This window comes from Camelus bactrianus, unplaced genomic scaffold (genome assembly GCF_048773025.1).
Source record: "Camelus bactrianus isolate YW-2024 breed Bactrian camel unplaced genomic scaffold, ASM4877302v1 HiC_scaffold_41, whole genome shotgun sequence".
NCBI lineage: Eukaryota > Metazoa > Chordata > Mammalia > Artiodactyla > Camelidae > Camelus > Camelus bactrianus.
The window spans coordinates 4,274,515-4,288,463 of record NW_027413957.1 but is presented as its reverse complement, the minus strand read 5'-3'; the positions used below and the strand labels follow the sequence as shown (position 1 = coordinate 4,288,463).

The window sequence follows — 13,949 nt, the reverse complement described above, 5'->3', positions numbered from 1 at the left end:
TCTCACGTCGTCTCCATTCCCTGGGCCTCCTTCAGCATCCTTCCATCTTGCAAGGCTCCAGTTTCAACCCCTCCATGAAGCCTTGCTTGCCCACTCCAGCCTTCAAGGATTTTCCCTGCTCTGAGCCCTCCGGTGGTTATAATCTATAGCACTCATTTGACAGTTGTTGGGGGCGTCTAATTTGCTTAATCATCTTTATGTGTCAATCAATAGGTCTTATTTCTCCAGGTAACTATAACCTTGCGATCGGGGCCATCCCTTCCACATTGGCAAGCTCTGCACTCAGCATTTAGCACCCAGTAAGCCTTAAATACATATTCCTTGATAACAGTGTGTGTGAATAGGGATTAGTTTTGCAGGCCTTTTGTTCTGGGATTTATCTTCCTGTGCTATTAATCAGGCACTTTATGCCATTTAAATATGTTGACATTTAATTTCTTAGCTTGCGCGTGGAGGTCCCCTCTGTCTCCTATAGAAAACTATGCACTGGCTCATTTTTAGGACTGCAAAACTATACGAAAGTTCATGTGAGTTCTGTGGTCAGTTAGACAGACACCTCTTATAGTTCTGAGAATAGAGACTTCTAAGCTCCAGTCCGTGTATCCTAGCAGGCTTGTCTAAAGAGATTTCGGATCTTTGGAGATTTTTTCCCCTGCTTCAAGTGTCTGAAACCTCTATGAGCAAAACCCTCTCTTCTTGAGCACTGTTTCTGTAAGCCATAGTCTCTGTAATTTCCTCCAAGGATGCCCCCAGTATGAGGAGGTCAGCTCTCTACTAAAGGTATGGAAAACTCCACACCACTCTCCACCTGTTGCCGCTCTGTTGCTGCCAAACTGAAAAGTCTATGCAGCCGTATTAGCAAACGAGGTGACTTCTTTTTTAAAAAATATTTCTATTGCAGTGTAGTCAGTTTACAATGTGTCAGGTTCTGGTGTACAGCACAGTGAATACATACATGTATTCATTTTAATATTCTTTTTCACAAGTTACTACAAGATATTGAATATAGTTCCCTGTGCTATATAGTATAAACTTGTTGTTTATCTATTTTATGTATATTAATTAGTATCTGAGACTTCTCAAGACAGATGCTGCCTGTGGAGGAAAGACATTTCTGGAGGCTTTCACAGTAAAAAAAACGGCGAGCTGGCCGTCAGACCTGTCCCAGTTTTGTGGCCTCTTTAAGAGCTGGATTTGTGACTTGGTAATTCACCTTGTGGGAACAGGAAGAAGCTAGGACTGAACATTTAGTACAAGGCAGTTTTCTGTTCAGTAAGAAGACATAACTGTTGTGCACCTATTTAGGATCCTGTTGGTGAAAATTCCCGAGTCATTTGAGGCCCTGGAAAATGTGGCCCTCGTGATATGCTTTTTTTTTTCCTCTAGAATTGGCCCTTGAGAAGGAGAGGGAGGGAAAGGGGACATGGTTGCTCTTCCACAAAAGTTACAAAATAATTGCCGTGCTTGTGTCGAAGCCACCTTTTGAGGCTATAATAATGATCACATCAGCAGTTTTAAGACGGTCTTTCACACCAGTTTCTGAATTGCAGAGGCTCTTTGCCGGACACTCAATGGTGACCAGAAGGACCGTTTGTAGACTTCATTATGGCCTGCCTCCATTTTGCACCCCCTAATATGTGAGGCCATAGAAATCAGAAGCATGAATTCAGCCTTTCATTTATCTTTGCAATTCCCCACTTAACGTTAAATCCTTAATTTTGAAGGCTCAAGTGGCCCATTGTGCTGGCAATCAGCCAATTGCAGTTGCAAAATCTTGAAGGCATCCATAGGGAGGTCTTGGTGGAAATCATCTTAAGAAATGGATCGCTCGTTACGCACTGGGATGCAGGGCTTGGGCGGGGATGGGTGCAAAGAGAATTAAATGGATACAGATGCTGTCCCAGGCAAGAATTGCTGAAGTGATGAAAATGAACATGAAATGGCTTGTCTGAGGATTGACCTTATTCAACTAAGTAAAAGAGACCACTCACCCTAAGCTCTTTACAATAAAAACAGCCAGGGCGCAGTGGGAATGGGGATGTTTAGAGGTGTGCTGCAGCCTTGCCAGCTGTTTGTAAGAGGTCAGCAATGGGGTAGCCTTCCACCCCTCTCCGTCCCACTCAAAACCAAGGCCAGATGTTTGGGCTTGGGTTAAAACCCCAGCACAATTTGGCTCCCAGCTTTGTCTCCCATTACACACCCTCGGGAACCCTGTGCTCTAGTCTCCTGTCTTTACCCAGACTATTCCCTCTCTCTGAAGTGCCTTTCCCTGCATTATGCACCTTAACTCACCTGTCAAGATCTGCCTCACATCCTCATTTCTTCTGAGAAAGTTTTCCAGATCTTTGTAGCCTAAGGTAAAATCTTGGGCTGCCACGTTCCCGCAGCACTTTCTTGGTACTTTGGGCCTGAATTAGAGTGGTTTATGTCTCCTTCATTTGCATATTCTGTAAAACAAAACCCAGTGCTTTGGTATCAATTCACTGAGTTAATAACAACAACCATATATCCAGTTTAGGGAAAAAATGGCAGAAGAAAATCTGAGCACATTTCTTTAAATAAGATATATAAAGCATTGGCAGCTCATTAACAACTTAATGGCGAGGCTGGGGACCATCAGAGACAGGGAGCTGAATTGTCAGGATAAACTATCAGTTGGTGATCAATTGGAAATGAAGACAAACCATTCTTAAAACAATAGTCAATGAGAAAGTGGAAATTGACAGATGATAGTTTAATTTACAAACAACTTTGCAAGAGCCCAGTGTCCTACACACCTATGACACTGACAACTACGTTTTGTTTGTTTTTAGCCTGCTATGCTTTTCTGAAACCCTAGGCCTTGTAGAATCAAATGGAAAGCCGAATTGTCCTTTTGACGGAGAATAGAGTCTGTTAATGCCGTGTGTGGATCTGATGCTAGGGGCCAGATTAAACAAATGAGATACAGCAGTCCAGTTTACAACCCCTCTGAGGACTGATCCTTGCTTGGTAGGGTGAATGGTTTCACCTCATCCTAGCCAGCAGGAGTTGTGGAAGCTGACCTTCGAGTCAGCAGAATCCAGATTTCTCTAGCAGCCCACTTCCTGCACGTTGTCCCTTTGAGTTTATTGAAGTTTCCTCTTATCCTTCCTTCTGGGCAAAGAACTAATCAGTTTTCTTGAATGAATGATTCTATGCAAGAGATCCTAGACATCATTTTCCTCTACTTGCTTTCTTTTTTTAAACAAATTTTTACTGAAGTGTAGTTGACTTACAATGTTAGTTTCAAGTGGACAGCAAAGTGATTCAGTTATACATATACATATGTATATGTATTTTCTTTTGGATCCTTTTCAATTGCATGTTATTACAAGAAATTGAATGTAGTTCTCTGTGCTATACAGTAGGTCCTTGTTATCTATTTTATATATAGTAATGTGTATCTGTTAATCCTCAACCTCTACACTCGCTTTTTTTTATTCCCCCAATGAACGTTCATTTCTGTTAACTAGAGTCATTTTTTTGCTCAGCTCTGAATATTTTGTTGTTAATTCCTGAGTGCCTGCAGCGAGTTTATATGGCCTTTGTCACCCAGCCCAATTCGTGCCTGCCTTTTCCTCCTGTCCTTTCCCTGCTGAGGGAATTCCAGCCCATTTTTGATTAAGGGAGTAAATCCACAGTCCACAGAATAGTGAAATACAAGACACTCTCAGAAGCCAAGGAGAGACCCTCACGAGCTCATACATTGTTGAGTCTCCTTGTCAATGGCTGCCTTGCACATAGGAGGTGTGTGATACATTGGGAAGTCACACTTGATGTCGACAGTGTCATTCTGGACATTTTAAAGTTCAGACAGTTGTCACCCCATTATTGTGGCTCTGCATCATAATCCCAGACAGAAAATTACTGTATGTGAAATTAAAATGGATCGTTTCCGATTTTCCCATCTCTTTTCTTTGTGTGCCTTTAGGGGGCCTTTAAGGACTAGAAGGCAGAATATTATGAAAGCAGATATATTTATTCTACTCATGAGAAGGCTGGATACTCTTGGCATCGCAGCCTGTGAATCATCATGTCGTTCCTCCCTTGAAGGATAAATATGGCATTCATTCCATCCCATTTATCCCATTATTCTTTTGTATATAAAATAGGCCCAATTAAGATATTCTTGTGTTAATTTCTGCATGCTATGTATGGCTGGAAAGAGTTTAAAAATATCCATCGAAGCAAACATCTCAAAATGCTTCATGCATATTGAACATACCACCCTGGCCCCCCTCACCAAGCGAAGGCAATCACGGAGATTTGTGATTTTTCTCTTTTCCACTTACCTACATTAAGGCTCTGTCTATGCACAATCCAATATTTAGATGAAAACACGTATTTGTAAATATCTGGGGTTTCAACTAAAAATTCCAATTTTCATCCAGATGTCTTTCATTGGAGAGGCCTAGAGTAGGAGTCGAGTCTCTGCACGTGGTAACTCATTCGTGGTTACCCGAGTGCACAAACGGCAAGCGGCAGGCCTGCCTCCTTCGTCTCTTTACGAGGTGTCTAGCTGAAATTCATGCTGTATCTCCCCCTGGTTGTGCGGCTTCTTTAGACAAAGCACACTGGGCAAGTGTGGAAGCCGGGCCTCTAACCGTCCTCCCAGCGCTGACTAGCTGTGTGATCTTCGGAGACTCATTTAACTTCTCTAGGGGAACCAAAGGAGCCCAGGGAAGAGTTGAGAGTTGGGACCCCATTGCATCCCAAAGTTCTGTGAATCCCCTTTGCTCTATGCTGTATATGAAAATGAAGTGTTAATGAGTACTGCTGTGCCAGTGTGCCTTTTGGTAGCCCTTAGCCCGCTTTGAGGTTGTTTTGGCACCTTACAGGTAAGTTGGTAGAGGATACAATAACTAAGAACATGGTTTTCAACATTTGAGGATAAAAGGACGTTTTAAAAGACATTTCCATTTCTTTATGTTGATGCGATTCACAGTCGCCTTACATTTGCTCCTTGTAAAATCTTTCTTGTGTGTACCTTTTTGATAAACTCAGCATGCAAGAACCTCACACAAAATATCTATCCCCAAGATGCCATAATATTTGGTTACTAGAAAGATTAGCTGCCAGTAGAGATTCAATGAAGTTCCTCTGAATTATGATATAAAGCTTTGAATTGCAAAATGTTGCCTTCCATTGAAAGGTTTCTTATGTCGGGGAGAACACAATAAACCTTTAAAGAGAAGTGACATTTCGTGAGAGTATACTGAGTGTATGATACAATGAACACATCTCTCTCTCTCTCTACATATATATATCTATCTCTGTATCTTCAGGTTATAAATAACTCCCAGCTCCAAAAAATATGAAATATATATATATATATATATATATATATACACACACACACACACACATATATATATATGTATATATTTGGGTTACAACTAATTCTTAGCTTCTAACATATTATATATAGTTTATAGTATTAGAAGAAGCTGAAAAATATTTATAACCTGAATTCTATTTCTCCCATAACTAACTCTTATAAAAAATTCTAAATATTAAACAAAGCTTATTTTCTTAAAGGGCAATTGTAGCTTATAACCTTTGAAATTGAATAAATCTAACTTTCAAAAACTTGTACCTTTTAACTTCTTTATGAACCTTTCCCCACATGACGGTATCAACAGAAATTGGTAAAAGGTAGATTTTAAAAGAGGGCCTCATTTTAGCTGGCAGGGTTTATTTCACATGCTTATAATTTTATTAATGAAGAAAACAAATGGACCAAACCAGTGGATTATGCTATTGGAAGACTGGGGCCAGTCATATACAGGAAGGGCAGGGTCAGTGGCACCTGGGGGTGGGTCCCTCTGTGACAGGGCGGGTGGGGCACTAGGATCACCTTGGGGGGCTGGATCAATGGTTCCCTGAGGTCAATCCCTGGGCACCTACCTCATGTCCCCCATTCCTCCAGCTTGGGCCTCAGTCGTGGCCGGACTCCTTGGGCCCAGATCTCGGCCTGGCCAGTGGATGTCCCTCGTCCTCTACTCTGCGGTGCCTTTCATGGGGTCCTCTGGGGAGAGGGTGTCCTGACCCCTGCCTTCCCTCCCACCGGAGGCCAGGCCTAGATGGCAGGGGTCTGCAGAGCAGGTCTGTGGTGGGCCCTACTGCAGGGAAGGGCGGAGGCAACCTTGGGGTGTCCCTGTGTGCCCGAGGGGTGGGGTGGGCGTGCTAGGGACCAGTGGGGTGTTGGGTCTCTGTCTGTTGAGCAGGGGGTGTGGGTGTCCTGGGGGGAGGAGGGGAGGGGGTCTGAGCTGGCCAGTGTGGTCAGAATGTGGTCAGTGCTGCTGGGGCTTTGACGAGTGGGGACCAAGCTGGTGTCCACAGAGGGTTCATGAGACCCAGTTCCAGGCTCTGGTCTGGCCCCGGGCGGGTACCCCGTTGAGGACCCAGTGAGCAAGGCTGGCTTGTGTGCACTTGTGTGGTTGTGCCCTTGTGTGCAGTTGCACAGGCACATGCGTGTGCGTGAATTTGCAGGTGGATGAGGGGTGTGCAGGCTGGTGTGCTCCATGAGAGGGCTTGTTTCCTGTGGGCCTGGGTGAGTGTCCCCTCGAGGTTACAGGTCTGGCCCCGAGCACCTCGCCTGCGGGAAGGTGGGGCCTGATCTCCGTGTGTCCTGGGAGCAGGAGGCCTGTGCCCCCATCGCCGGCCAGGCGTGGCTCCCATGTTGACAGGGTGTCAGCACGTGGACCCTCGAGGCCCCGGGGATGGGAACTGCGGGGACAAGGACCTGCCACTGTCCCACAGTTGGGCTTGGACAGAGGTGGGAAGAACCGTGCACTCATTTCCGTGAGGGTCCCTGGGAGGCTCTACCAGTCCCCTCTACGCACTCCAGCCTGAGTAGGTGCTGGCCGGACCCTGGACCCTGGGGAGCGGCTGCCTCTAGCAGAGCCCCCTCTCTGGCCTTGGGCTGCTGCCTGCCTCCGTTGGCACCAAGTTTGTCCTCAGAGCCTGGCCTGCCCCCGCCTCCCGCAGGCCCGGTGGGCGCCGGAGCTCTGCACGGAAAGAACCATGACAGTGTTGCAGGGCCCCAGGGAGGTACTGGGTGTTTTATTTCATGCTGGCCCCGGAGGTATGTACACAGGGGTGGGGCTCAGGCATCCACGTGGGACCCTGAGAGCCTCGGGGATGGGGGATCGCTTGGGTGCCGGGGTGAGGCTCATTTACCCGGAGACTGGGAGATGGATTTCTGGGTGGAGTGATTGTGTAGAGCCTCGTGCATCGCCACACAGGTGAAGACTTCTCCCCGCTGCCACGTGTTCTTTCCCACCGAGAGCTTGCTGTGGAGGAAGCAGGTCCCGGCGTTGTTCGGCTGGGGCAGCGTGGTGGCGTAGGCGCCCTCTGCCTCCGGCCGCCCGTTCCTCTGCCACTCAGCGTTGATGTCAGGTGGGTAGAAGCCTTTGATCAGGCAGGTTATGCTCACAGTGTCCTTGGCCAGGTCTTCCTGGTGTGGGGCCAGGGTGTACACCTGCGGCTCCCGGGCCTGCCCTGTGGGGACAGGTGTGTCTGCGAGCATGACGGTCACTCTGAGCAGCCCCAAAGGACCCTCCCGTGCCCGTTGTCCATCCCACCTTTGGCCTTGGAGATGGTCCTCTCGATGGGGGCCAGGAGAGCTTTGTTGTTGACCTTGCAATTGAACTCCTTCCCCGTCAGCCAGTCCTGGTGCTGGATGGGCAGGACGCTGACCACGCGGTACATGCTGTTGAACTGTTCCTCCTTTGGCTTTGTCTCAGCCGTGTGTACCTCTGTGTCATCCACGGACCAGCTGAACTCGATCTCAGGGTCTTCCTTACCCACGTCCACCAGAAGGCACGTGACCTCAGGTGTTCGGGTGCTGGAGAGGACGTCCTTGGGTTTCGGGGGGAAGATGAAGACTGTGGGCCCTCCAAGGAGCTCAGGGGCTGGTGGGGGAAACAAGATGTGGGTCAGCACCTGGACGGGCCTCCTGTAGGGCACATGTTGCCCTCATCAGGCGGGGCCTGGTGTCTGGTCACTTCCTTGCGATGGAGGGTGTAGCCTGGCTCCCTTACCTGGGCATTTGGGACACTGGGAGCTGTGGTCTTTGCTGTGGAGCGCTGCAGAGAGAGCAGATGGGGGGTTACTGTGGGCGGGAGATGGCCCTGGGTGGAGTTTAGGTCAGGGACAGGTTGTGGAAGGTGCAGATCGGCACCAGTTCTGTGGGTTAGAGTTGTCCAGCCTGTGACCACCTTGAACCTGGTGGAAATAACCAGAGGACCCCTCACATAGCCTGGGAGGCCTTCAGGTGAGGAGACCGCATCTCCTCTGATACCCTGGGCAGAGGTCGCCATCCTGGCATGTGGTTCGAGCCGGGAGGAGGGCTGACCTCAGTCCTGTCTGGGAGTGGACGCCCTCCCTGAGGCCTGTCCTCTTGCCTACACGCTTGTCCGCCTTGGTGCTGCTGGCCGGGTGGGCTACGTTGCAGATGAAGGTCTTGCCGGCCGAGCTGCTGGCGGGCATCGTCGCCAAGCTGCTGAGGGAGTAGAGCCCCGAGGACATGAGAATGGACGGGAAGTGTGGATGCCACTGGACAGGGCGCCCGAGTTCCAGGTCACCGTCACCAGCTCAGGGATGTAGCCCCAGACCAGGCAGCCGAAGGGCACCGTGGAGCCAGGCGTGTCCCCACATCCAGCAGTCGGAGGATAAACCGAAGTGGCCTTGCTGGAGGCTGCAAGAAAGCAGGCCGTGTGACCATCGGGGCTTCACCCCTGGGAGGGTCCGGGCAGGGTGTCACGTGCCCAGGTCTGGGCACCCCTGAGCCCAGCACCCACGTGCTTCCAGAATGTCTGCAAACCAGCTGGCCGGCAGGGCCCTCACCACCTTTGGCCTCGTGCCTCTGCAGCTGTGGGTCAGAGCTGGGTGATCACCTGGGTGACAGCCCCCCAGGTCCCTAACCTCCTGCAAGTGCCTGGCCTGAATGAGCCCTGTGTCTGAGTCCTGACCAGTGCTGCCTGCTCCCTGCCAGCGTCCGCTGGTCACCTGAGCTCACCGTCCTGCTGCCCCAGCCCGGCCCTGCCATGGGTGAGCGGGTCTGTCCTTTGCGTGGTGGGCCTCCACCACCCAGAAGCCTGCTCTTGGCCCCTTGCCTGGCCTGCTGTTTGCCCTCCGGGCCCGTGTCTTCTGGGTCAGCTCTGCAGCCAGAGCACCTGGGCCCTGGCCCCCCCAGACTCTGTCCCTGCAGGCCTCCTCCTTGGCCCCCCCCTTTAATCCCTGTGGCCTCAGCCCGGCTGCGAGTCTGTGCCTTGGGGAGCTCCGGTCCCTCTTCTGGACCTCCAGCTGCAGCCCCTCGGCTCACTTCCCCCTCCCACCAGGGCCTCTGACCCCACCCCAGCTCGTGGCTCTCAGGTCCCTGCTTTCCTTCTGCCCTTGTCCTTCCTCAGTCCAGCTCATCCCTCAGCACAGTTTGGGGCCCCACACTGCCCCCACCTTCCTCGCCTGTTCGGTGCCAGCAGCCCGGGCACATCGCTGGCTGGGCCTGTCTCCTCTCACCCTGACCCATCTGCTCTGCTCCGGCTGGTAGCCCAGCTCAGGCCCTGAACGGGCCCCACGCTTTCCTTCCCTCTGCAGGGTCCAGGGTCTGTTTCACCCCACCAGGCTATGGCACGTCAACCCCTCCTTTCCCAGCCCGCCACGGGCCCTTGAGCCCAAGAACTGGGGCCCATTGGGTCCCCTCAGGGGTGACCCCTCTCCTTCATTCCCACAGAAGTCCCTCTCTCCACCCCAAGACGCCATCCGGCCAGCCCCTCAGGGGCTCAAGGGTTCTGCTGTCCCAGGAGCCCTCAGCTGGGCCTGCTCAGCTACTCAGACCTTAGCTCAAACTCTCTGCCATGTCCCTGGGCTCCTGCGGCAGCCCCCTGCTCACCTCCACAAGGTCTACGTGCTTTCTCTGACCCCCTGCGGCAGCCCCCTGCCCTACTGGTGCAGCCCCCTGCTCACCTACACCCTCTCTGACCCTTGACCCCTGGAGCCACAGCCCCTCTGGCCAGCCCCAGAGCCCTCAGCCTAGTTCAGATCCAGTGCGGGAATTTCTTTCCCAGGACTGGCTTTGCTCTTTGGATTTCCTGGGTCAGCTGCTTGCCCTCCCAGCCCCTTGTCCACCTGCACAAGCCCTACCTGCTTCCTGGAGATGCTGGAGCGGCCGCCCTGCCCTCCCGGCCCCTGCTCACCCGCACATGCTCTACTTGCTTTCTCCATGTTCCTGAGAAGCCCCCTGCCTTCCTGGTCTTCAGTCGCCTGCTCACCTATGGCCTCCCTGAGCCTTGTCCCTGGGGTGCTGGCCCTTAGCAGCCCGTGCCTTCTGACCTGCCGCAGGTCACCCCCCTCGTTCCGCTCTGCTCCTGGGCCCTTCTCCCTGGAGCTGCTAGGTGCCCCTCCCTTTCTGGGCAGCTGTCCCCTGGCAGAGTCTCTGTCCCACCCTGGTCCCCTCCCAGCAGAGCTCCTGGCCCTTGGGTACCTTAAGCCTCTTCTTTGCTCCCTGAGCCCCCAGAAGTCTCCCCTGTTCCTTAGTTCCCTCCGGGTGCTGGTCTGCGTCTCTGCACCCACCTGCTCCCAGCTCCTAGTCCTGACCTGCGCCCTGGCTCCCATTGCTCCTCCTGTAGCCAGTGGAGCTGGTGTGCAGCCCCTGTACTGCCAGCTCCAAGCTCTTGGGAACCCAGGCCAGCCCTGTGTCTCTGGCACAACTAGCCCAGTGAAGCCCGGGGCAGGTTTCTGCCCACTGATCAGGACACGCTCCCTGAAGGCCTGGCAGCCCAGCTCAGCTCAGTTGGCCTCTGATGCACCAGCTCTGTTGGAGAGGGTGAGCCCCTGCCAGGGCTCCCTCATCCTTGTGCTGGGTGGGCAGCACGACCCCTGGGCAGCTTGCCTTCCCCCGTGCTGGCTCAGGTGCTCCTGGACCCTCTGTGGGGTCCTGTCCCTGAGGTGGGGTCTCCCCTACATTTCCCCCCTGCACTATGTCTGTCCCTGTCCCTCCTAGACTCTCTGTGGTGTCCCTGAGGAGGGGTCTCCCCTTCATTGCCACCCTGCACTCTGTCTGTCCCTGTCCTCCAGGACCATCTGTGGGGTCCCGACCCTGAGGTGGTTCTCGACATCATTGCCCCCTGCACTCTGTCTGTCCCTGTCCTCCTGGAACCTCTGTTGGGTCCCGTCCCTTAGGTGGGGGTCTCCCTTTCATTTCCGCCCTGCAGTGTATGTCCCTGTCCATCCTGGACATTCTTTGGGGTCTCTGAGGCCTGGAACCTGGGTCAGAACACACCAGACCCCACCTCAGGAATGGGACCCGACAAAGGTTCCAGGAGGGACAGGGACAGACAGAGTTCAGGGGGGCAATGAAGGGGAGACCCCACCTCAGGGACCCCACAGAGTGTCCAGAAGGGACAGGGACAGACAGAGTGCAGGGGGGCAATGAAAGGGAGACCCCAACTCAGGGACAGGACTCCACAGAGTGTACAGGAGGTGCAGGGACTTAGTGCAGGGGGTAATCAAAGGGAGACACCCACCTCAGGGATGGGACTCCAAGAGGGTCCAGGAGGGACAGGGACAGACAGAGTGCAGGGGGGTAATGAAGGGGAGACCCCAACTCAGGGACAGGGCCCCAGAGATGTTTGTACATCTTTAAGCAGAGGAAAGATAATGGCCACGTATGATTTCAGGCAAGACTACTGATTTGCAGTCTCTTCAGGAAATTGTAGTGTTTCCGAGGACAATATTCCTAGTCAAAATAGATTAAGCCTGAAGCCAAAGTGATGACCACAGTCAAAGCTAATGATACTGTATGTTTAGTTGGAAACAACTGGAGGAAAAATAAGTTATCATAGCAGACAGTTGACCCTATAATCCCTCTTTATTCTCTGGACCTTATCAGCAGTGGGATGGAAAAAAATAAAGTTTTCTGAGTCCATTGTATATGTAGATAGGGCAGAAAAGCACTTCACTATGGTGAAATGGAGTTTAGGGTAGGAGGAGATGTGTTTTAGTGGAATACTTGCTCTTACCCACCCAGTTTCAGATTTTTAAAGACTGCAAGGCAATCCTACACCATTGTCCTAGATACAGAAAGAGGATGGTGTCTGCTCACTGGTAGCCACAGACATAGCAGCTTGACAGAGGAGCCAGGAGAGAAAGGCTTCTCTAATAAATATGAGGAACTGTTAAGATTATTAGACCACCAGCAGTTCCACTTCTGGGTATATACCCACAAGAACTGTAAGAAGAAACATAAAGAGGTATTTGAACACCCATGTTCATAGCATTTATTCTCCACAATGTCCCCATGAGTGTGAGCACTACGGGTATACTCTTTTGAGATTTAGCCAAATTAACCACTGGGTTTAGCCATGGAACCTGTGAGTGCCAAAAGAGCTAGAATTTGAACTCAGGATGTCTGATGAGCCCACTGGTTCTCAAACACTGGTGTACATGAGAATCACCTGGAGGGCTCATTAAGCCGTAGATTGCTGGGTTCCACCTTCAGAGTTTCACTGGCTCTGGGGTGGGGCCCAAAGATTTGCATTTCTAACAAGTTCACAGATAATACTCATGTTGATGATCGGGTACCCACTTTGAGAATCAGTGTAGTAGCCTCCCTGTCTTCTTATGCACTACAAGATAACAGTAGAAGGAATTGCTCTGTCCAAAAGGAATCCAGGGGAATGACACAGGGTAAGTGATGTGTTGGAAGAAGCAGGTTGGGGAGGGGGATAAGGAGCAGAGTTCACTACCCTTTTTCAGCTGTATTGCCCTCTCTGCTATAATACAGGGGCAGCTGCTAATGTCCATGAGTAAGATGTGAGTTTTGAGGTGTGTTTCCCTGGAAGGAAGGGACAAAGACTGAGAGTCATGTGTTCTCATGAGTCTCCTCCCTCCAGTCTATCTAAATATTCTATATCCTTCAAGCTTAAGATGAAATCCCATCTAAGGTTGATCTCTTGGTTTTCACAACCCAGATTGTTCTTAGACTCAGTGTTACACAGGTTAGAAATGACTAATCTCTAATTGATTTATGTGTTTTTTATTTCTTCTCTGGTTAGTTTAAAAGTTTTTTGAGGTCAACGATAGTGGCTTATGGTTTTAGCCACGAGGACTTCCAGTGTAGCTAAAACAGTCTTGGACTAGCTGTATAATCGATGATTATTGAAAAAATTGGTTCAGTTAGTTAGAGATTACCATTACATCAAAACTAATAAAAATTAGAATAAGTATATATGAATATAATGAAGATATTGCAGAATGCTAAATGTTGGTTAGATGCTGGCCATCCTGCTGTTAGTCCCAGTGATGACTTTGGAGGAAACAGAGGCACCCCTGTTCAAGACACCTAACTGGCATCCATCCAAATCTAAGAAGCATACATGGGAATGGTGAACCCTGGAGTTGTGCAGTATACACCTTTGCACAGTTCTAAGACATGGCCCTACGTATGGGGTGGATCATATAGGTTCACTGCTCCATTCCAAGGCAGGTGGTGGTCTTAATAAATGTTAGTCCTAACAGCTCTCCCATATGTGGTACATATATGTATACCTGGATACACAACTCTATAATTTTCTAATCCTTGGTCTTTATCCTCCATTGCATTTATTAATCAGTGCCCCAAGGGTAAAGACCATGTCTTATCTTTGTACCCCTCGTGTCTAGGGAAGTCTACTGCATGTCATAGGCCCTGACAATAACTGTTTGTTGAATAAAGTAATAAGTGAACAAACATAAATGGTCATTGTCAGGTGATTTGAAGTTCTAGATATGATTATATAGTAAAATGCTTTGAAATTGCTTGAAGATATAGCAAGGTGATAGGCAAGTTCGAGGGATAAAAGGTTAATGGTGCCATCTGAGTTTTGGTAGTCTTCCTTTGCAGACTCCTACAGTTTTCTTAGCATTCTCATCAGTGATCCAGACAG

General features: G+C 50.3%; 1 pseudogene; it reads right to left on the bottom strand.

Annotated features, from left to right (window-relative positions):
* Positions 1–7,173: 7,173 nt before the first annotated feature.
* On the bottom strand, positions 7,174–10,248 carry LOC141576837 (immunoglobulin gamma-1 heavy chain-like; annotated as a pseudogene).
* Between the last annotated feature and the right edge of the window lie 3,701 nt (positions 10,249–13,949).